The 22343-nt window shown below is 48.3% G+C and overlaps 1 non-coding gene and 1 pseudogene across 1 annotated transcript; both read right to left on the bottom strand.

The window, feature by feature from the left end:
• LOC102180095 overlaps window positions 1-22343 on the bottom strand; it is a 180467-nt pseudogene that overhangs the window by 119561 nt on the left and 38563 nt on the right.
• On the bottom strand, window positions 20670-20741 carry TRNAS-GGA. The gene has a single exon. It is a non-coding gene; the product is annotated as a tRNA-Ser (tRNA).

Raw genomic sequence — 22343 nt, 5'->3', positions numbered from 1 at the left:
AGGGGGAGGAAGGAATAGAAGAAGCCTGTACCCCCATGATGGCAGGTCCGTGAAGTCACCCTCTGTTTCTGTTACTACTCCCCCACAACCTTAACCCAGGCACTGAAGACTCACTTTTGTTCCCTGTGGCCTCTAAGAGAGGCTTTCCAAGTCTCCATGAATCAACTGCACGGGCATTAAGCAAGCCTCCGCTAAATGCCTCGTGTCTATGACCTCCATCACTGCAAGGCCATGCGCTCAATCATCCATTCCATCATCTCGTGCTGAACACTTACTCTGTGCTGGCACTGTGCGGTGTGCTGGAGATGTAGATAGAAACAGTTACTGCTGCCTTCGGGGAACACCAGCAGGCTGGGACACAGGCAAAGAAACATGCAGTGACTTCTCCAAGGAGATGAAGGCTTCAGTGTCCCTGGATGTGGGACGGGGGAGGCAATGCCACGTGGGGCCTATAGGTGGCAGCAGATGCCCATCACAGCCCACAGGGGCACCTGGACACCTGGGAGCAGGTACCTAGGCCAGCCCCAGGGAGTGAAGTGGACTTACGGAACTGGGTTTGGCAAGGAGGAAGGACCCCATCTTCAGAGAGTCTGCATACCTCGTCCCTAGATGCGTTTGAGCCTAACTCCCAATTCTTAGTTTCTTGTCCAGACACCTTCCCATAACTTTGGGATGGTGGAATTAAAGTGACCTGGGAAACTCATAGCATCCTGGGCTGCTGCTGGGTAAGTGCCGACATTATACACATTGTTATGGAGCCTTCATAACAACTCTGCAAATTAGCTGTCCTTACCCTTCCCATTTTGAAGACATGGAAACTGAGGATGGAGTGACTCAGAAGTGATGGAGGAGGGATTCAAAGCAGCTGTGTCTGACTCTATTTCCACAAAAGCCCCCTGGGCCCTGCTGACAGGAAGATTGTTCTCAGATGCTGCTAGGAAGATGTCCCCAGCAGTTGTGGGTGCAGGGGCAGGACCCCAGCTCAATTTAACTTTGCAATAGACTTTCCCCATCCAGGTGGAGACTCCCACTTTCCTCTCAGCTGTTAGTCCTTTTTTACTTCCACTCTCCTTTCTTTCCCATTCTACTGACTGTCCCACCGTCGTGTCAAAGAACATGGATGCTATTTTCACACCTATCCATGTAATACAAAAATGGGAACAACTCGTTGCATTTACTTTCTACCTTACTGGTCACAAAGTGTTCCCACAATTATGATCTTACTTGATCCTCAGCCTTCTCATGAGGTGGGTAATTTTACTATTCCCATTTTACAGATGAGAAAACGTGGAGCCAGAGGTTTGAGCTCAGAGAAGGTGCATTCCCCACTATTGATACCAAAGAGCTTTCTGCTCTGGAACTTGACTTTTACCAATACTCTTTCAGAAAGACCACTTCCTTCTCCCCTTCCTTTTCCCACTCGGGTCTTCAATCCTTCAGAGCCCAGCATGTGCCCCTCACCCAGGAAGTGTACCCCAAGGCTCACAGTCCACACTGACCTCGCCTTTTCTGTCTATTGCTCCTTTTCCCCTGGGTGCTCACAGTCACCACAGGACCTGATGCTTTGGAGTCAGTGCAACATGAAGGGAGGGAGGGCAGAGTGGCTGAGGGGCCGCGCCTGAATCGGGGTGTCTCCCCTTACTATCTATGTGATTCTGAGCAACTGACCTCCACGGAGCACCTCTATAAAAACGGGCTTAACGGTAGTACCTCGCTCAGAGGGTCTCTGTATGGATTAAATTAGCTGCCTGCTAGCCAATAAATGTACATTGCATGTGTATAAGGCAAGGAAAGCAGCTTGAGGACGGGGATCATGCCGTTAGATCTCCCCAAATTCCTTGTGGAGTGAGCTGCACAGAACAACTGGTAACCTTCCCGTAACTGTGTGAGAAGCCTGACAGCCCTCCACCCTGGCCAGTTCCCTGGCCTGACTTCTCCTCTGGAGGAGAATGAGGGAGGCAAGTTTTTGCCTCCTTCTGCCTTTCCCTTGGGGGTGGAACTGCCCCCACCATGGCCTAACTCTGTCTGTGCCCTTGTTCTATCCTTCCAGTCTAGCAATTTCTCACCAGGAACTTGGGGAAGGGGAAATAGACATTGGAAACAACCCATCAGGCATGCATCCAAACTCAGCCTCTGACTTATGGCCTCAGATTTTCTACTCAACCTCCCTGAGCCCCAATACCCTTATCTTTACAATGGGACTCTTGAACTGTTGGTGGGGGGGTGGAGGTGGGTGGTAATGCTTTGAGATAAGACAGGGAAAAGATCCTGTGAAATCCCAGGCATTTGACAGATTTAGCAGCCACCACTGTTAACAAAGCCCGCCCTCCTTTCTTTAGTCCTCTGATCCCACCTGCACTTTCCAGATGGAAACCTCCGCCCTCTTCACCTCGAGGCCCCCTCTCCCAAGCCTGCTCCTCCCTTTCTGCAGCTGGAGAGAATTGCTTGTTCCCACAGGGCTTGGCACAGAATGGTGCTGTCTTTCTCCTCCTTCCTCTGGCTGCCTTAAGCTTTGCTTTTGTGATTTTGCTGCCTTTTAGGTCTTAACATTTATGCTAATCCGTCTTGTAGTGCTAATAACAGCAGAGTCCTTACAAGGTTCTCTGCTCTGCGGTAAGGGCTTTGGATGCATCGTCATCTCAGTAAATCTTCTGAGAAGCCCTCTGCCGTCGGTCCTGGCATGATTCCTGTTTTAAAAATGAGTAAACTGAGACTTGAGAGGCTCCTTGACAAGAGATAACTTGTCCATGGTCTCAGAGCTGGTTAGTTCTGCTAGTGGAGCAGAATTGCCACCAAGAGAATCCAAGAATCCCATTCCAGGGGCCTCGGTGGCTTCCCTGGCCAAGCCCACTGTGTCCACACCTGGATACTTCAGCTGTGAGGCCCCTGAGGGCAACAGCCTGTCTTCATCATCTCTGAGTTCCATACTGGGCCTAGTGAGAGGTACCTAATGGGGGCTCTGGGTAGGAGTCACATGACACAGCTTCAGGGCTTGACCGATGTCTGTGTGAATTTGGGCAAGTTACCTCCTTCTCTGAGTGGGACCATCGCTGCCCAACTAGCTGGTGGGGAGGACCGGATGACATCACATATCTGAAAGCCAGCAGTGATGGGTAGGGGAACCCCTTTGCCCTCCCTCTGCCTGAAGGCCCTGGGGTCCATGTGGAGACTGAAGGTGCAGGAACCCCAGAGCACCAGCAGGAGTCACCAGCGAGGCATTCTGCTCCTGAAGGTCCATGCCATTCTTCCGGGGCTCTCTCTGGGTTCCACTGAAGACTGTAGCCACGGAATCCTTCTCCCTTTGTACACTCCACACACTGGGAGGTTATGCTTGTCCTATGTGTTGATCTATTATCTAGGGGCAGAAGGCAGGAGAGCCAGTGATAAGTTCTATCCCTGGTATCTGGCTAGGTGGAGGAAAGGGTAACCAGCAGGAGGGCTGGAGCAAGCAGGGCTCGGGGAGGGGAAGGCTGTGCCCAGTGGCGCCAGCAGCCCCCCATCCCAGACTGGCCCTGAGCTCCTCAGAGCGGGTGGCTGCTTATGGGGAAGTGCACCACAGTTTGGCTTGAGAAAAAGTACCTGGTGGAACCTTCTGGAAGCAGGGAGCTGGGGAAGGAGGGACTGTCCATCCTCAGTTTTCCTAGTAATGGTGGGAAGGAAGGGCACCCCTTGGGGTTTCAGGAGGCTGCTGTAGACCGGAAGCAGGGCAGTCAGTCTTCCTGCTTCTCCTGACTTGGCCCTAACTCCTGTGGGGCTCCATCTCTCTGCTTCTTTCCTTTTCTGGTAGCTTTCAACCAGTCTTGAGCAGCTTCCTAAACAGATACCTGCTCCCTAAACTCAGGGTGAGTGCTGTTTATTCAGCCTATGCAGCTCTTGTTTGCCTTCATTCTGCTCCTTCTTCCAGGGTTATCATCTTCAAAATCACCATCTCCTTGCTAAAGTTGGTCCTGACTCAGCCTGGGATTGACTGCTATCTGCTGTGGCCCCCATCTCACAGGAATGAGCCCTTCCTTGAGAGCACGGACCTCAGTTATTTACAGGCCTGGGCATCTGCTTTTCCGCTCAGCACAAAGGAGGGAATAATATTTATTAAGTAAGTGAACTAGTGGACGGTGATGGGCAGTACAAAGAGCCCTGAACCAGGTGTGAGGCCCTGATTTCTAGCCCTGCCTCCACTGTGGACTTGTTCTGTGCTGTTGGGCCCATCCCTTTCCCTCTCTGAGCTCAGTTTCCAAACAAGCTCAATGGGGCAGAAGGTTAGGCAGCCTCTAAGGTGCTCCCCAGCTGAAGCCTCCTAACATTCTTGGTTCTGTGCCTCCAGGATGGGTCTTTCTGAGAGGGAAGAAGAAACATCCTAAAGGGAATGACATGTGCAAAGAGCCTGTGGAAAGAGGGCAGAGAGAGATCAAAGGCCTGAGACAGAACCAGCATCAGGCTAAAGTGGGCTGATGAGAGGGAAGGGGAAGAGAGGAGAGACCAGGGAGGCAGAGGATAATGACAGCCCATTAGAAGTGCTTACCACATTCAATTCACAGCTACCTTAGGAGATAGGTACCATTATTGCCTCATTCATAGATGAGGAGACAGAAATACAGTGAGGTTCAAAGGGTAACTCGCCCAAGGCCAGACTGACAGGAAGTGATGGGAGTGTCAGGCTGTAAATCTTGGCAGTATGACCCAGAACCTACTACACAACTGAGATGACTGCTGAGCTGTAGTTTCTTGAACCCTATGTTAAGAATTCCTACATTTATCCTATGACCAACAGGCAGGTATTGAAGGTTTACGCAGGGGATGATGTAGTTAAACGTGTTTTACAAAGATGACGATGACTGCAGTATGTCTAGAATACTGCAGCGTATACTGGTTAGGAAGTCACGGCATTTGAACTTGAGAGTTACATCAGAAGCTTGGGCTACTGTAGGTGTGCATGGTGGAGATGGAGGAGATTGGACTGAATTGAGGGAAAGTTAGGAAATAAAATTCACAGAATTTGGTGGTTAGATATAGAGAATGAGGGAGAGAGAGGTTTGTGAATGCTTTGTGATATATGGGGTGAGGTGAAAGAGAACCAGGATTCCAGAAGGGGAAGAAGGTTGTGGAGACCATGCGTTCAAGGACCTACTGAACGTGGGACAGCTAATGAGACATCCCAGGGGTGATACCAAGCGGCAGGTGGATGTATGCATCCGGTGAAGGATTTATGCATTATTTGCCATGGGTACTTAATGCCATGGGTCTGGATGAAATTAGCCAGGGAGAAAATACATAGCAAGGTCAAGGGTCACAAGCTTTCATGGAGCAGCAGGGAACAGAGCCTACACAGGAGACCCAAAGGGAGTGGCCAGAAAAAACCAGCAGGTGTCCTTGAAGCCAAGAGATGAGTAGTGAACAAACAATTGGTGTGGCTGCGAAGTCAGGTATGACTCAGGGCAACAAGTGCATGTGCAGCCATGAGTGCTGTGAGCAGGAGCTGCTCAGTGAAGCAGAAGGGCTGAAACCATGATGGGAGGAGGGCGGCATCATATAGGTGGGGCAGGAGGAAGGCCGGAGAGGAAGCAGTGTCATTTAGGTAGCTATTTTGAGAAGCTGGGCTAAAAAGAAGAGGAAAGAAGGTGATAGCTACAGAGGCAGGGGAAACAAATGAGAAGCTTTCTCTTCCTCCCTGCCTCCCTTTCTCCCCTCCCTCTTTCCTTTCCTTTCTTCTTCCTCCTTCCTTTCCAGTGAAGGGAGGGAGCAGAATATATTTAAAGGCATAGAAAGGACTCAGTTGAAAGGAAGGGATGACTAATCCAGTAAGATTCCTGAGCTGCTAAGCTTGGGCCAGCACCCCCTGCACTAGAACAGTGGAAAGGAAGGCAGGACGCCTGTTGCCTTGGGTGGTTTACTCGCTCCATACTGAAAACTGGGTGGTGGCTGTTATCTTCCATCACAAATAAGAAGCAAAGGTTTCTGTTCAAAGTTGAGGATGGAAAGGGGTCTAGGGGTGTGAGGAAAATAGAGCAAGTGTGAAACAGTTGTGGAAAGTGGAAAGGCACTGGCTAGGGAAAGCAAGAGGATGTGATCACGGCTCTGTAGGAAGCCAGTCTGTCCTGACCTCTGGTGCCCCCTACCACCACCAGAGTGCTTGGCTGTTTGAATACAAATGCAGAGAAAGTGCATGGCTGGATTCGTCCAGGGTCAGACCCTTTGCTGGGTTTTTGCCAAATGTGATGATAAAATGATAGAGGAGAAAGAAATTGACGGTCTTGGAAAAAAGAAAAGAAAAGAAACGTTATTGGACGATACACTGTGGAATGTAAGCTGGATGTAAAAGAAAAGTCAAATCAGAATGGGATGGGTGAACCTGAAGAAAGCAGAGAGGACCATGGACAGGTGGGAAGAAAGAGGAGCTTGGTGGGAATGTTGTTGCTTGGTCGCTAAGCCATGTCCGACTCTGTGACCCCATGATCTGAAGGGAACAGTTGAGCTGGAAAGCGGGAAGATGAAGAGCAGGTTGGGGGTGGGATATTTGAGACAGTCTTTCTGAAGGCAGAGCAGTAACAAATGACAAAGTCTAGAGCAGCGCACGGGAGTGGGTGGCTGGAATGGAGTGGAGGTGAGGACCGTAGGCAGGAGGGTACCCCAGGAACTGAGGGGCCAGGGTGCTGGCTGAATCAATGTCTGTGTGGATGGTAGTCCCTCCAGGACGACCTCGGGAAGCTGGGGGTGGAGGAAGTCTGTAAGTCACAAGCAGAAGTCTTTGATTCATGATGTGGTGGGACCCGAAATCCAGCAATGACAGCAGTGAGTGGGTGGAGAGAGCCCAGGGTACGAAAGTGTGACCTTGAAAGGAGGCTTGTCTTCTCCCAGTGCCACGTCAAGCCAGGGATGTGAGCGGTGGACTGTATCCTATGACACAGGAGGAAACCAAGACCTCAGAGTTAAGCAACGTGTCTTAGTTGGAGGGGGAGCGCCCTGCCCTGAAACCTCACTTCTCCCTACAGTGAGGCATCTGCTGGTGGAGAGTCAGTCATGAACCTCAGGCCTCTCAGGCGAGTGGTGTTGCGTCCTTTCCCAGCAGCAGGTCTGACAAGATTGCGGCAATCATGGCCACTGGGAGAGACTGACCGCCCATCATTCCTCTCCCTCTCCTGCCCACAAGCCCTAGAGCAGAGGGGGCAAGAAGCAGGGAGGGAGCAGGTGTGCAGGGATGCTGGGGAGACGGGCTAGCCCAGGGACTGCTGTAGAACATGAGTGACACCACCAGCCACTCACTGAAGTTCCTTGACTAATATTTCATTCTCTCAGCAGCCCTATTACACGGGTACTCTCATTTCCACTGTTCAGACGAGAATGCTGAGGCTTCAGGGCACTTAGAGAAGAATGGGCTGAGGGCTCCTCCTCTTGATGTGGGTCCCCTTCTGTGGCTGTGGTGTCAGAGACAACTGGCAGAGCCAATGGGACGCAAAAGAGAGGGGTGCTGAGGTATGGTGGATTGTGGGGAATGGTGCCAGCAGGCTAGAAGAAACAGCTTATTTTTCCCACAGCTACTCCATAAGGCTTGTGGGATCTTAGTTCCCGGACCAGGGCTCAACCTGTGCCCCTGCAGTGGAGGCGCAGAGTCCTCACCCCTGGACTGCCAGGGAGCTCCCAGGAACAGCTTTCTCAAGCCTCACAGTCAAGTCTCGGGACTCTTATATGATGAAAGCAACCTTCTGGTTTGTTTTCCTAAATTTCTTTTATTTTATCTCTTGATGTCTTTCTGTTGTACTTCCTAAGAGAACTCCTTAACTTTGTTTTCCAACACTTTTATTACCTTAAAACATTTTTTTGTTCTCATATTTCTAACTTCAAAGGCCCTTTCTGACGCTGGCGATTTCTATTTTTATTGCACCTACTACTTGCTTTATGGATGCAAAATTCCCTCAGATGCCCCTGGAAGAGATTGATTGTAGATGGATCTTCTAAAAAGCATTATTTCTACATCCTGCATTGTCTCTTTTTGTGTGCTTGTTTGCTCTGGTCTCTTCTAAATTAGAGGCTTCCATCAAACTCCCATGAACCCTTGGCTCTTCTCTCTGTTCATGGTTGAGAAGTAGAGAAGCTCATGTGTGGGCAAATTCATGACCTGGTAGCACAAAGTAGCCCATAGAGGAGGCTCTGAGTTGGCTTTCCCTGGGGCACCCTCCAATGTCAGTATCTGAAGATCTTTTCATTGAGATCTCTATCTCCCATCTGGGGAGACTATACCTTTCCACCTCCTTTCTGGGGCCAGAGGTTGCAAAGGAGCGGAAGGTTCACCATTTCATACACAGACTTACCCGCCGTCTATTTTTCCAGCCCCGTCTTTGTTCTCACTGTCATTACGTTGAGTGCATCTCTACTGGACGCGATTGGAGTGTCTCTACTGCAGTCTTCAAGGAGGGAAGCTTCTAGCCTCTTCCCTGCGGATTGTGTGTGATGGCTGGGGAGAGGGCACAAGGGAAGGCTGACTTCTCCATGACAGATCCTCAGCCAGTCCCCATTTTTCCTGCAGTCTTCATCCCTTCCAGACACATTCCAGCCCTGAGACCTGGTCTCAGGGTGCATCCATCCTATTTCTTCCACATAACCCTTGGCCAGCTCCGCTTGCTGGCAAGCCCCCCTCTAATTTCCATCTTCAAAATCTGGTTGTCATTTTTCACCAGCTGTGGTTTCCTCTCTCTGCTGTTTGTCTTTGAGGGTTTATACCTTTCTTGTTCCTTTGCTGTCTTTTAAGGAGCTTAGAGAGAGAACAGACATAAATGTGTCAAGAGTGGTACTTGGTAACATTTTATGAAGGTAATCTGTTGAGCAAACAGTTGTTAAGACCATATTGGATAGACATTAGAGAAACCACAGGGAAGCAGATGGAAAAGGTGGTGAAAGTGGGGACTGTTAGTCCTCTCCTAATGCCCCCAACTCCAAAAGGAAGCCCCACCCCAGGCTCCCAGCTCTGAGCCAAGCCCAGAAGCACGTTGGGCTCTGGTGTCCTTTAAAACTGAAGGTGGGGATTGGGCGGAGGCACTAAAGGTGAGGAAGGGCACGCTAGCTCTCCCACCCCTAACCTCCCTGAGACCACGCTGGACCCGGAAGCTCAGATGAAGGAAGAAGTGGGTGGGAGTGTGGTGGGCTGGGTGAGAGGAGGGAGACTGCTCAGGGATTGGTGGCTTCACCTTGGCTGTTGCCAATGGAGTGTGGAGAGAACTGTGAGATTAGAATTAGGTTGAGTGCCTACCCTGCCCTCCGAGACAACTCATTCAGTAAGAGTTGGCTCTGCTTGAAAAGGTGCAGGCCAGACAAGGGGAGACTGCAGTGTGTTGGGAGTTAGAATGTGTGACTCTGCCTCTTGGGGCTTCCCAGATAATGCTGGTGGTAAAGAGCCTGCCTGCTAATTCAGGAGACCTGGGTTTGATCCCTGGGTCAGGAAGATCCCTGGAGGAAGGCATAGCAATCCACTCCAGTATTCTTGCCTGGAGAATCCCATAGACAGAGGAGCCTGGAGGACTACAGTCCATGGGGTTGCACAGAGTCAGACAGGACTGAAGCAACTTAGCATGCAAGCACTCCAACTCTTGGCTCTGTATCGTCTCAGCTATGCGGCCTTGGGCACACTGCTCAACTTCAGTTTTCTCTTCTCTACAAGTGGGCATGATGTGCCCACCTTGCATAGCTATTGTGAGGATGAAGTGAGGCAGCCTGTGTTTGGCACACAGTAGGCACTCAAAAACTGACTAAAATAAGAAGAGAGATGCTTGCATCACTCCCTGCATCCCAGCCCTCTCCATTCCTCCTGCTCGTATTCTTCCGCAGTGGTAGAAGACCAGCCCACTACTGTTGTCACAGACTCACCAAAAAGGGTGGTCCTGGAAGAAGAGCCTCCTGCTCTCCCTTCTTCCTTCAAGGGATGCCTGGGCCCTCCTGGTTTCTTGTACGTTGGGCACTATCCAGAGGTTCCAGGAAGAAGTGGGTTTGGGTTTGGACACATCTAAGTGCCCAGCTCCCTAAGTCCATCCAGTGTGAACCTGGGAGAAGCTTGAGGGTTCACGGGGCAAATAATGTCTATACCCTTCACAGCCTCCAGTCTTCCCTGTACCTTCTCTCCAATCAGGGCAGCAGATCTGAGTCAGGATGGGAGCCACATGAGGCAGAAAGATTTGTTTTATCCCATGTACACTCCCATGTCTTCCCAAGGGCAAGTGGCTGCAGAGCCTGGAGTCTTGCAAGCAGCAGTCCTAAGCCAAGAAGCATAAGCCAGCGGACTGCTCCCTTCTGGCTTGTCTGCTGAGGCAAGGCCTCCATGTAGCTAGATCCTTGAGGGCCTTTGGGCTGCAGTGGGCGCTGACAAGGCCTGAAACGTAGTTAGAGGAACCCACATCACACACAGGGGCACACGGGGGCATGTGCATGAACACACGTTTCTCCCATTTGTCATCACATTCATATACCCTCTCCCATAGACATGCCTGCTTCTTCTGCCAAAAAATACATTTCACTTCCCTACGGCTTACGCAGAGCACACACACAGACACACACCCTTCCTGTCTGCCTTAACTTGTGAGGAAGGGACAGAGAGGATCACGGGGTATTTGGTAGAACGAGGCTGGTTAAGAACACAGTTTAGAGACCCATCAGCCTCCTTCTACCCATAGTAATCATCACAGAAAGGAGTGGTCCAGGGGCTAGGAGAATGGCTCACTTTATAGGATAGGTATTGAGTCTGTGATTCTTTACCCAGAAGTACAGAGACACGGGCTCCCCAGGCGGTACCAGCGGTCAAGAACCTGCCTGTCAATGCAGGAGGTGTAAGAGATGCTGGTTCGATCCCTGGGTTAGGAAGATCCCCTGGAGGAAGGAATGGCAACCAGTTCTAGTATTCTTGCCTGGAGTATCCCATGGATGGAAGAGCCTGGGGGGCTACAGTCCTGAGGGTCACAAAGAGCCAGACATGACTGACTGCACACACACAGACATGCTCCTGGCTGTTTGAGGAACATGTGTACACCCGTGGTGGATTCATGTTAATATATGGCAAAATCAATACAATATTGTAAAGTAATTAGCCTCCACTTAAAATAAATAAATTTAAATTAAAAAAAAAATGCCCTCTGTAAATTCAACAGCATCACCCCTGTCATGACATGCTATAACATGAGCTCAGGGCATATGGATAATTTGAGAGATTCTGAGGGCAGTTTCAAAGGTAGAGACAGAGGTGGAGCAGCTTATCACACTCCCATCCCAGCTTATCTCATCATCACAGCATCGCAGCTCTGCCTCCAGCCCTTGGAGACCTAGTTTCTGTCATGGGTGGACCTGCAGCACTTCACTCTATGGCAGTAGGCCCCACAGCCTCCCTGGGAAAGGACACGTCCATCCTCAGCCAAGCAGGGAAGGGGTGGCCTGGGGCTATCAATAGGGCTGAGCTTTCTTGTTTGGGGGTATGCAGGTTTCCTGGGATTTCCCTACTGACAAGCTCTACTCTTTCCTAAAACTCCAACTAGCCCAGCTGTTGGGCCTCTGGAAATGTTCCCGCAGGCTGACCACCTTTTCTCGATCTCCACCACAGCTGACTCCAATAAAAACCCTGCGGTCACACCGAAATGTCACAGTGCCGTGAGGGAGCCAGATGTCGCTGTCAGGACTCTAGGAGCCAATATTAGGATCGTCACTCATTGGCTGTTTACCTCTCTCGGTGCTCAGGGGTTTCACCTATAACAACAGGGAAAGCCTGTCCATCTCCCTGGGTGGTTCCGAGGCAGCGACACCAGTAACATATCGCACCCATTCTGGGCTCCAGTCCAGGAGGGTGGATGGCCCCGGCCACCACTGGCTTGTCCTGCCCATGGAGGGGGCTTCAGTGCCTTGAGGCTGGCCCCCCAGCAGAGGGCTGTGAAGGTAGGATGATGTTTAAGCCTTGGTGGATCGGTTGGCTGCTAGGAGTGGCTGGCACCATCTTCCAGAGCATGCTGTCCAACTGGCTGCCAAGTTCCTGGGACAAGAGAAGGTGTTATAGTGGTCTGCTTCCTCTGGTCTATATTGGTACTACTCAAAGTGTGGGCCAGGGCTCATACTCCTCTGCAAAATGTGTTACCCCACAGCAGTGAGATAAGCATAGAAGTTAAAAGGAAATTTGCAGAACATTTTTTTTTAGTAATTTGACATTGCTGAAACACAAGTGGCCTCAAAGTTGGGCTTCTTTTTCCTTTCTAAGATTTCAGTTTGCTAGTGATTGACTTTTTTATCATCTTTTTCTAAAAAAGCATAGAACTGGAATGGATTGGGAGAAAAATAGTATTTCTTCACCACTCATCATTTGAGAAGCACTGATGCTGATAACGTCAAAGCCATCTTAAAATCAGCTCCAAGTCCAATTAAGGAGAGAAGAGAAGAAACCTCATCTGACGGCAGAAATTAGCCACAAATCACACGTTGGTGAGTTGGCGGCATTTCTACTGAACTATGAGCTCCTCGGGGTGGGTGGGGGTCATGTTCATTTATCTGTGCCCTTCAGGGTGCTCAGTGCCTTGCATATAGTAAAGGCTCAGTAAATGCTTGTGAAATGCATAAAAGCTAATGAAAGCTTATGGGAACAGAAATCAAGGAAGAGGAACCAAGGTCACCATGTCTTCGCCTACCTGTGATCCAGCTCTGGTCTCTGGGATGCTCTGGTCTCTGAGAACACCTCAGTAAGCTGTGCAAAAGTGAAGAGGAGAAATGATCACCTTAAACCTCCATCTTCCCCATCTGTGGGAAGTTGCTTCCCTTTACAACGAGGGCTAACAAGGCCGGTCTGGAAGGTTCTTCACACACAAGGCTGAATAAGTTACCCACAATTTGGGGCACTTACATTGTGCAGGTAGATCTGAGAGGACAATGAGCCCCGCTGATTGTGATGGGAGAGCAATGGAAATAAGACCTGGTGTGAGTGTGTGTGCTGGGGGTGGCAGGGTTCACTGTGAGCCCAGCTCCCCGGGGGCCTGGCACATGTGGGAGAAGAGGAAAGTAACACGGTCCAGAGTCCATGAAATTCACTGGGGTCGCGAGGCGGGGGCCCTTCTCACCCACTACCCAGCCTGGGGCCTTTGATTATGGTCTGAAGTTAGATCTCAACTGGAATAAGCCCTTAATGTGAGGAATCTAAAGCCTTTCACCCTTGTCTAAGCTGCTATCAGTTCACCCATCCGACCTTCTCATTCGCTCTGGGTCCCTGGTCTCACATTAATGTCTGAAGGATGAGTTGCTGCAGACACTCACTCCTTTTTAAAGAAAGAACTTGGAGAAATGTGAATGGGGAGTATAGGGTAGGGAATGCCATGCTGGGCCAGGCTTCGGGCTTGACCCCATGATTGCAAAGATGAGTAAGCCCCCTTCCTACCCAGCGGGTCTCACTGACTGTCACCAAGAGATGCATGGGTGACTTGGGAGGACACAGATCTGAGGATGTGGTGTGTGGCAGGATCCAGAAGGTGAGGATTCTGCCAGGCGGAGAAGGAAAGAAGGATCCCGTACGTAAGGACAGGAAGAGCAACGTAGGGGATTGGTGAGGCACATGTAGTTTCCCAGGGACTGGTGACCTGCCCGGGGTCACTCTTCAATCAGAGACATTGAACAGTGACCTGTCTACTGTCTACACCTGTCTACAGTGCTGCCCGGTATGGTCAAGACCCATAAATACCAGGATCACCTGCAGTGCTAGCTAGACATGCAGATTCTGGATCACTGTTGAGGTTGAGAACCTCAGCCAAGGGGCTTACTCCTGCCTCCAGCCTCGCCTCCAACTGGCCAGGGGCTGAGGGGTAGATGTGGATGGAGGACCTGAGGCACGCCTGGGGTTTCATGGAACAGGGCTCAGCATCATCACGTCCTCCTCCAACTGTGCCAGGAAACTAAGATAGGAACTTCCATTGGTGGTCCAGTGGCTAAGAATCTGCCTGACAGTGCAGGGGACACAGGTTTGATCCCCGGTCCAGGAAGACTCCACATCCCGCGGGACAACTAACCCGTGTGTCACAGCTACTAGTCACATGCCCAGAGGCTGTGCTCCATGACAAGAGAAGCCGCCACAATGAGAAACCCTGGCACCACACCTAGAGAGTAGCCCCTGCTGCTTGCAACTACAGAAGGCCCATGCGCAGCAGTGGAGAAGACCCCAAAATTAATTAATTAATTTAAAAAATGAAGATAACACATATGCCCAGATGACAAGTGATCAGGATAGTGCTGCAAGAATCCTGCCTCTGCTGGTGGGCCCTGGCACAGTCAGAACTGAAATGCTCTTAATCCAGATTGTCACCCAGACAGACGTGATTATCTATGAGCCTGTGGTGAACAAGGGACAGACCAGTTTATTTCTCAGCTTCTTCTTGGGACAATTGACTAGTTAATCAAGAATATCCACAATTGCACTGTCCAGTATAGTAACCACTAGCTTACATGTGGCTGTTTAAATAGAACATTTTCATCACAGAAAGTTCTATTGAATATTGCCGAAGAGAAAACAGATTCTATTCTTACATGTGTTACTCAGCCATCTGACACTGGGGCTCTTTTGTGTGCTGGACCAACGTCAGCCCTGAATGACAGAACTCAAGGTTTGTGTCAGATACCTGGAAGCTCAGTCTACCTGGCTGGTCAGTTTGGTGGAGAAAAGAAATGAAACTGGTTGGTAAACATCGTCTGTTCCAGTGGTGACATCGAAAGCTTATGAAAAGATTCCCTTTTCAGCGACTCAGTCATTCTCCAAACATTTGTGGGGTACCTGTTATGTCTCAGCACCCTGTCTAGACACTGGGGATGCAACGTGACAGGACAGATGTGGCTCTGATCCTCATGGAACTTGCAGACGTGTGATTGAGCACACGCATCGCAGATGAAGCATCGAGCATTACAGAATGGCTTCACAGTTCTCTCCCAGGATGTGTGCCCAGCAACTGGAATTTTCAATAAAAAGAAACAGCAAAATTCTCAAGATCCCAAATTGTTTTTCAGAGTGAGCCATGTACCACTCGACCCCTAAAAATGTCATAGGCTTTCTCTGTGGGGGCTCTGAAACCCCGCTGGCAAGCCAGAGCCATCTGGACACGTTCAGAACAAGGGAGGTAAGAGAGGGGTCCTAGAGGCAGCTTGGGAGGCCCCCCAAAGGGAGCTCCCGGGGGCAGCAGGCATAAACACATGCCGAGTGGCTGGTGAAATGGTTTGGCTGTAGAGGCTAATGCACTGAGGTTCAAAGCTTTGAAGAGAGTCTGTGGGCAATAATAACAAACGACTTTGATTTAATTATGTACCACAGACTTTCTAACTGACTTTTGAGAGAGACAGCGCTTCTGAGATCCACGTCTGGCAAGAATTTGCCATAGGTGATTTTTTTCAGGTTATTTTACAGACTGACATTTTTGTGAGACTCAGGAAATAAACAAGCTCTTTGAAATCAAGAATGTGTGTGTGTGTGTGTGTGTGTGTGTGTGTGTGTGTGTGTGTGGCACTGCAATTTTCTAATTTTAAAATAGCATAGTTTATGCTTGATCAGAGTATGTCTCAAATCACAGCTAAACGTCTTCTTGAGTGCCACTCATCTGCTCTCGGGAAAATGTAGATAGAGGTATGTTGCAAAGCATTTTCTGAAAAACACAGGGGTCCTTTGGGGGAGGAGGAATCTCATTTAGTTTATAGTTTAGGCAAGTATTTAGAGGCCCGAGTGGTGAAGGATGGGGCTTCCCAGGTGGCGCAGTGGTAAAGAATTGGCCTAGCAATGCATGAGACGCAGGAGATGCGGGTTCAATCCCTGGGTAGGGAGGATCCCCTGGAATAGGAAATGGGTAACTCACCCTAGTATTCTTGACTGGAAAATCCCATGGACAGAGGAGCCTGCTGGGCTACAGTCCATGGGGTCGCAAACAGCTGGACATGACTTAGTGATTGGACATGATTAGTGACAGCGCAGCATACAGTGGTGAAGGCTGCGATTATTTGTGTTGAGAATGGGCCTACTGTTACAAAAATGTCCTATGTCCTATGAGCATTTCTTGGAGACTTACTGTATGCTCGCGCCCATCTGGCCACTGGGGAAATACCCAGGGGAGTAATAAAAATGTGCCTTGGTGTCCACAGCTTGCAGACTCTTAGCATACACAGACACAGGTCAGGATGAATAGGTGAGAGAGTTTTACTTTCATGGTGGGAATCTGAAAAAGTTTCCAGAAGGAGGGTCTTGAAGCTGGGCCTGGCATGTACAATTGTCAGCTTGCTCCTCGCACGGTGGGAAGGAGTTCCCCAGACTCCAGTAGCTTGTTCAGGCCTATGGGCATGTCTCGTGCACTGGAAATTGTCCCTAAATTGAACTTTGGTTTTTCTGGTTTTTATTTTGTTTCGTGTTTGCAACTTTAAGAATTGAGTTGGGGCAGGTAGAGATTAACAACAAAATTCTAAAATATCATTTGTTTCTCAACAGTAGAGTTGTTAAGTCTTTCTTGGAGTGAAATCATCATCAATAAACTATATCCTACAAGCCTGAGCTTGAGAAGAAGATACTAGAGGTTACAAGCGTTGTTAGGTCAAAGAGACCTGGGCTCACAGCCTGGCTCCACTCCAGTGAGATCTTGAGCAAGTCCTGAACCACTCTGAGCCTTAGTTTACTCATCTAGAAAATGGCAGTCAAAATGCCTATCCTATGAAATCTGTCTGTGGTTAGGGTTCAATGAGCTACTTCAGCGAATTTCTCAGTATCCCGTCAGATGTGGAGGAAATGCTCAGCCAATGTTGGCCAATCTCTGATGACCCCCTGACATCTCGGTTTACCCCATCTTAACTGGTCTACCAGGTCCTGTGGTCACTTACAATCTAGAACCAACTGTGGGATTCCAATCTTGGAATTAACCACTTACTAAAGTTTTTGGGGTAGGAGATAGTTGGGGGAAAAGGCTATTTTGTGGAGTTGTCTGAACTAAAAGTCTAAAGGGAGTGACTTTGTGGGAGGAAAGTTCTTTCTGGCTTATCTTCTTAAATGCACCCTCTCTAGGCAGCCCCACTGACGTAATGGGGCCAGGTTTATGTCCTTCCTCTTCACTTTCAAATAGCTTGTGCTCATCTCAGTTCAGCCTTTATTAAATAGTGTTGAACAGCCTATTTACAGGTTGGTCTTCACTAGTTGAGTATGAGCCCCTTAAGGCCTGGGACTCCATCTTATTAATTCAGCAGCAAGACCAGAGCCTGGAAGGAAATTGGTACTCAATACTTTGTGAACAGATGGACAGCTGAACCAGAACTCTGGCCAGGCCCCAATATCTGGATTCTCTTTCAGTTCACTTAAATGGCAGATAGGAGGCAAACTAAAAATGTTTGCTCAGTATGTTATAAATTACTGTCCCAGAAGAGCTAGTAGCATTTCCTTAAGTGGGCAAATCTATAAAACCCGGATAATTGTAAGGTTGAGTGTTAGCCTCATTCTCTTTGGCTATTGCCTTTGCTCATCCAGATTCTATATTTAGGTGACCAGGAGAAGTTCTCTAAGCTTATGGAGAATGAGTCAGCCTACCTGCCTGTCCTCAACTGTTAGACCTGGGGCAGGGAGGAGAGGAGGATGTCTGGGAAAGGTTAGCTCAGGTTGGGTGTTGAACCAAGGAGCAGAAGAAGGAAAAACTTCCAGGGTCAGGGAAAGTCATTAATTGATGAGTCTCCAAAGGAAGAAATGCCTTCATGGCCACATGTTTACGTAAGCCCATGTCAACACTTCCTGCTTCCCTCACTTGGGTAGGTGAACTCATCAATGGCTGGTCACTCGCTGATTCACGCTCTGTAGTAACCAGTAACCATTATTCATTCATTCAGCAAACATAGGGGGATTCTGTGTGTGGTATAGAAGTATAAAAAGTACCATATTAGGCCACATAATGTATATACTACTTTATATCTGACCTCAAGGAGCTTTTGGTCTAATAATACAGATTCCTGGATAGACACATAATGGGTGTAATAAAGGGTAGAAAATGTTTAAAAGGAGTCAAAGGACCATGGGAGTCCAAGAGAGTGGTATATCTCCACTGGAAGGCAAGGTATCAATGGGGTTGAGGGGTTTGGAAGCAAATAGGTTCCAATCTTGGAATTAACCACTTACTGACTACATGGCCTACAGTGAAGTACTAAACCTGTCAGGGTCTCAGTTTCTTCCCTTACTGGATTTTTGTGCAGGTTGAATGAGAAAATGTACGTAGAGCCTTAGCATAGAACCTGATGCACAGACGGCCAGTGCTTCTCAGCTCAACTCCCCAGGCCAGTGATGCAGAGCTTTAAAAATCTCAGACGTCCAGGGGCAGAAGCCAGAGTCACTTAGTTATAAACATGAAACTTACTTTGGCTAACATTAAGCAAGCAAGAAATGTATTGGGAATACACAGAATGCTCACAGAATTGATGGGAAGTAGAAGAGCTAGTCCTTGGAAAGGATGAAACTGTTGGATCTGAAGTGAACTGCCTGTGGACATAACAGGCAGTTAACTTCAGGGGCAATGAGTTTTCATGCCTGTTTTCTCCTTCCAGGATTTGGATACTGGAGGAGTCTGGGTGATTTACTTGGTTCCAAGCTCATACGTCGCTTAGGGTGGTAGAATATTGACTTAACACTCCCTCAAAGCAGCATGGGGGCGGGGGGTGGGTATTGTTTCCCAGGGGAAAATGAGGTGGCTTCGCCTGAACTGATCATGAGTACTGCGCAAATCAGAGACCACAGCTGTGCATGGCACAGTGCCCCCTCTAGATCTACATGGTGAACATCTGTGAATGGAGCATGGGCAAGTTTACTTTTAAAAAAGCTCCACAGATAATCCAGAGATGCACCAAAAAGTAAGATTCACTGAAAACACACTAGAAATGGGAGGAGTATCATTAGCTCTTAAAGCAGGCAGGAGAGGTAGGTACCAAGTTGAATAACATAGATCTCTTCAGAACTTAAAGTCCGTTCTGATAACTGGTAGGATTCTACTAAGTGTGAGTCAGCCCTCTTATCTTCTAGAGGAGAAGAGAAATCATATTCTCACAATACAAGACTGTGTGCAAGGTTTTGAGGGAGCCTGGATGTTTTCTCCAGATGACTATTTTGGTCTTCTTGACAACAGATGCATCAAGGTCAGTCTAAGGCCCCCAGCAAGTGAGTGATCTGAGAAGAAAAAGTGCTACCCCTGACCCAGGAGAGGTGGCCGTCTCTGATTGGGGGTCATTGCCTGACTCCTCAGATGACAAAGAGAAAACCTACAAGTCATTCCAGGGAATATTCCACTTGATCTCCCACAGTGGGACTGGGCATCTGCCGGGTGACCCATGGGAGTAACCTGCACTTTCTGAATTTTTTTGTGGTGTTGGGGAGGAAAGAGGGAGCAGCAGGCCTGGAAGTCTGCCAAGAGATATGGAATCATGAGAATGTGGCTGACCAGCTCTGGGAGGTTGCCCAGCCCCACTGGATGTGAGCTTCAGTTTGGTCTTTGAAGGACCAAACATTTGCTCGAGACATTTTGCTTCAAGTCCATTAATCCTGATGACAAGTTCCAAAATTGCAAAGGGATTGCCCTTTGCCAGATCACATATATCTATGGTCTGACATTAACAAACTGAGTTTGTCTTTTCTATGTATAATTGGCACCCAAATATAGCTAAAGGAAAAAAGAAAAAGAAGGAAAAAGAGAGGGAGAGAGAGGATTTTTGGCTTCTTCACTAGTTTAAAAATTATACTATGACATTTATTGCTTCCATTATCCAAAAATGTCAGTTTGTTTGAAGCAGATTTCCCCCTCTCTTTGGAGCCACCCACCTCCCCCCTATCCCTCCAAAGCCTTCCCATGCTGCCCTAATCAACACTGAACTTTTGTATCTGGAAGGCCCCATATACATTCTGTACCCACCAGGAGAGACCTTGGACAGGATTAGATCACAGGAGAAGGTGCCTTTGGGCACTTCCAGCCTCTTTCTTTATATGGCCTATAAAAGTTCAGAAAGTGTATAGATTTATCTTTTCATTCTTATCTCTTAGTGTCCAAAAAGAAAGGGTTGGTCCCTTATTAGATGTTACCAGTTTCCCTCTCCGGATCCCATTTTATTGAGTAAAGTTTTAGTTAAGTCTTTAATGTGATCATGTTTATCTTCCTTAAAATGAAGGAGAACAATGCTTAATCGAAAGAAATACTTTAGTCTTGGAGTTTCAGACAGCATCACTGGTGTGGAAGAAATACTTTCCCACATGTACCCCAGTGTTCATTGCAGCACTATTTATAATAGCCAGGACATGGAAGCAACCTAGACGTCCATCGAGAGATGAATGGACAAAGAAACTGTGCTTCATATATACAGTGGACTACTACCTAGCCATAAAAAAAAATGAATTTGAGTCAGTTTTAGTGAGGTGGATGAACCTAGAGCCTGTTATACAGAGTGAAGTAAGTTAGAAAGAGAAAAACAAATATAGTATATTAACACATACATATGAATTTAGAAGAATGGTACTGATGAAACTATTTGTAGATCAGCAATAGAAAGTTATGACCAACCTAAAGTGAAGTGAAGCCGCTCAGTTGTGTCTGACTCTTTGCGACCCCGTGGACTATAGCCTACCAGGCTCCTCCCTCCATGGGATTCTCCAGGCAAGAGTACTGGAGTGGGTTGCCATTTTCCTTCTCCAGGGTATCTTCCCAACCCAGGGATCGAACCCGGGTCTCCTGCATTCCAGGCAGATGCTTTAACCTCTGAGCCACCAGGGAAGCCAACCTAGATAGCATATTGAAAAGCAGAGATGTTACTTTGCCAACAAAGGTCTGTCTAGTCAAAGCTATTGTTTTTCCAGTGGTCGTGTATGGATGTGAGAGTTGGACTGTGAAGAAAGCTGAGCGTCGAAGAATTGGTGCTTTTGAACTGTGATGTTGGAGAAGACTCTTGAGAGTCCCTTGGACTGCAAGGAGATCCACCCAATCCATCCTAAAGGAGATCAGCCCTGGGTGTTCATTGGAAGGAATGATGCTGAAGCTGAAACTCCAGTACTTTGGCCACCTCATGTGAAGAGTTGACTCATTGGAAAAGACTCTGATGCTGGGAGGGATTGGGGGCAGGAGGAGAAGGGGAAGACAGAGGATAAGATGGCTGGATAACATCACTGACTCGACGGACATGAGTCTGAGTGAACTCTGGGAGTTGGTGATGGACAGGGAGGCCTGGTGTGCTGCGATTCATGGGGTCGCAAAGAGTCGGACATGACTGAGCGACTGAACTGAACTGAACTGAATAGAGACGCAGACATAGAAAATAGACTTTGGACGCAGCAGGGGAAGGGGAAGGTGGGGCAAATTGAGAGTAGCATGGAAACATAAATATTACCATATGTAAAATATGGTATGTAAATATTGTATGGTATGTAAAATTTGCTGTATGAGGCAGGGAGCGCAACCTGGTGCTCTGTGACAACTTAGAGGGCTGGGATAGGGTGGAAGATGGAGGTTCAAAAGGGAGGAGATATATGTATACATATTCCAGACTTTATCTGGGAAGGAATCTTAGAATACTGATTAGGTTACTGTAACAAAGGCCAAGATGGTGGTGACTTCATCAAGGCTGAGATTTCTTTCTCACAGAAAGTTCAGGCCTGGGCAGCCAGGGCTAATATGGAGGCTCACAGCATCCAGGACTGAAGAGCTCTCCATTTTATCAGTCTGCCATTGTCAAAATGCACCTCCACCTTATGGTCCAGGAAGCCTGTCTCAGCTCCGGCCACCACATCTGTGCTACCACTTTTAAAAAGAGCCTGAGTGTGTAGTTCTTCTCTGTTTAAAACCAATCCCCATTTATTGCCCATTCCCCTTTATAATTCATGCACAGGAGGCAGGTACTCAAGAATTGAATTAATAATACGGCATGAGTACCAACCAACCAGTAGATGAGGCACAGCCAGCACGGGTCAGTGAACTAGCCCTGCAGGGAGGGATCCTCCTCCTTTGACCCCACACCCAAACCTGCTTCAAGCCCCCATGTGCTCAAGCTCCTCTCAGCAGCTTTCTGTTCTACTATGCTGTGCTCTTTCGTGACCCTGTATTTTGCCCATGCTGTACCTTCTGATAAGAATGTTTTTATTGCTTTAGTGGCAAATTTTCATCCACCTCTCCTTCATCCTATCTGGATATTGATATTTGATAGTTGGTATTTCTTGAATAATCTCTACCTTTAAAGCACTGTTTCAAATACTCCACATCATGTAAAAACTTACTGGATTCTCAAGTCCATAGTTCTTCCATAAATTAATTCCATTTCAAAGATGAAGAATCAAAGCCTAAGGAGGTTAAATAAATTGTCCTTGTCACCCAGCTCAACTGTCA

The sequence above is a fragment of the Capra hircus genome, chromosome 3 (assembly GCF_001704415.2).
Source record: "Capra hircus breed San Clemente chromosome 3, ASM170441v1, whole genome shotgun sequence".
NCBI classification, from domain to species: domain Eukaryota; kingdom Metazoa; phylum Chordata; class Mammalia; order Artiodactyla; family Bovidae; genus Capra; species Capra hircus.
The sequence above is the reverse complement of the archived record's forward strand: the minus strand, read 5'-3'. Positions and strand labels throughout refer to the sequence as shown.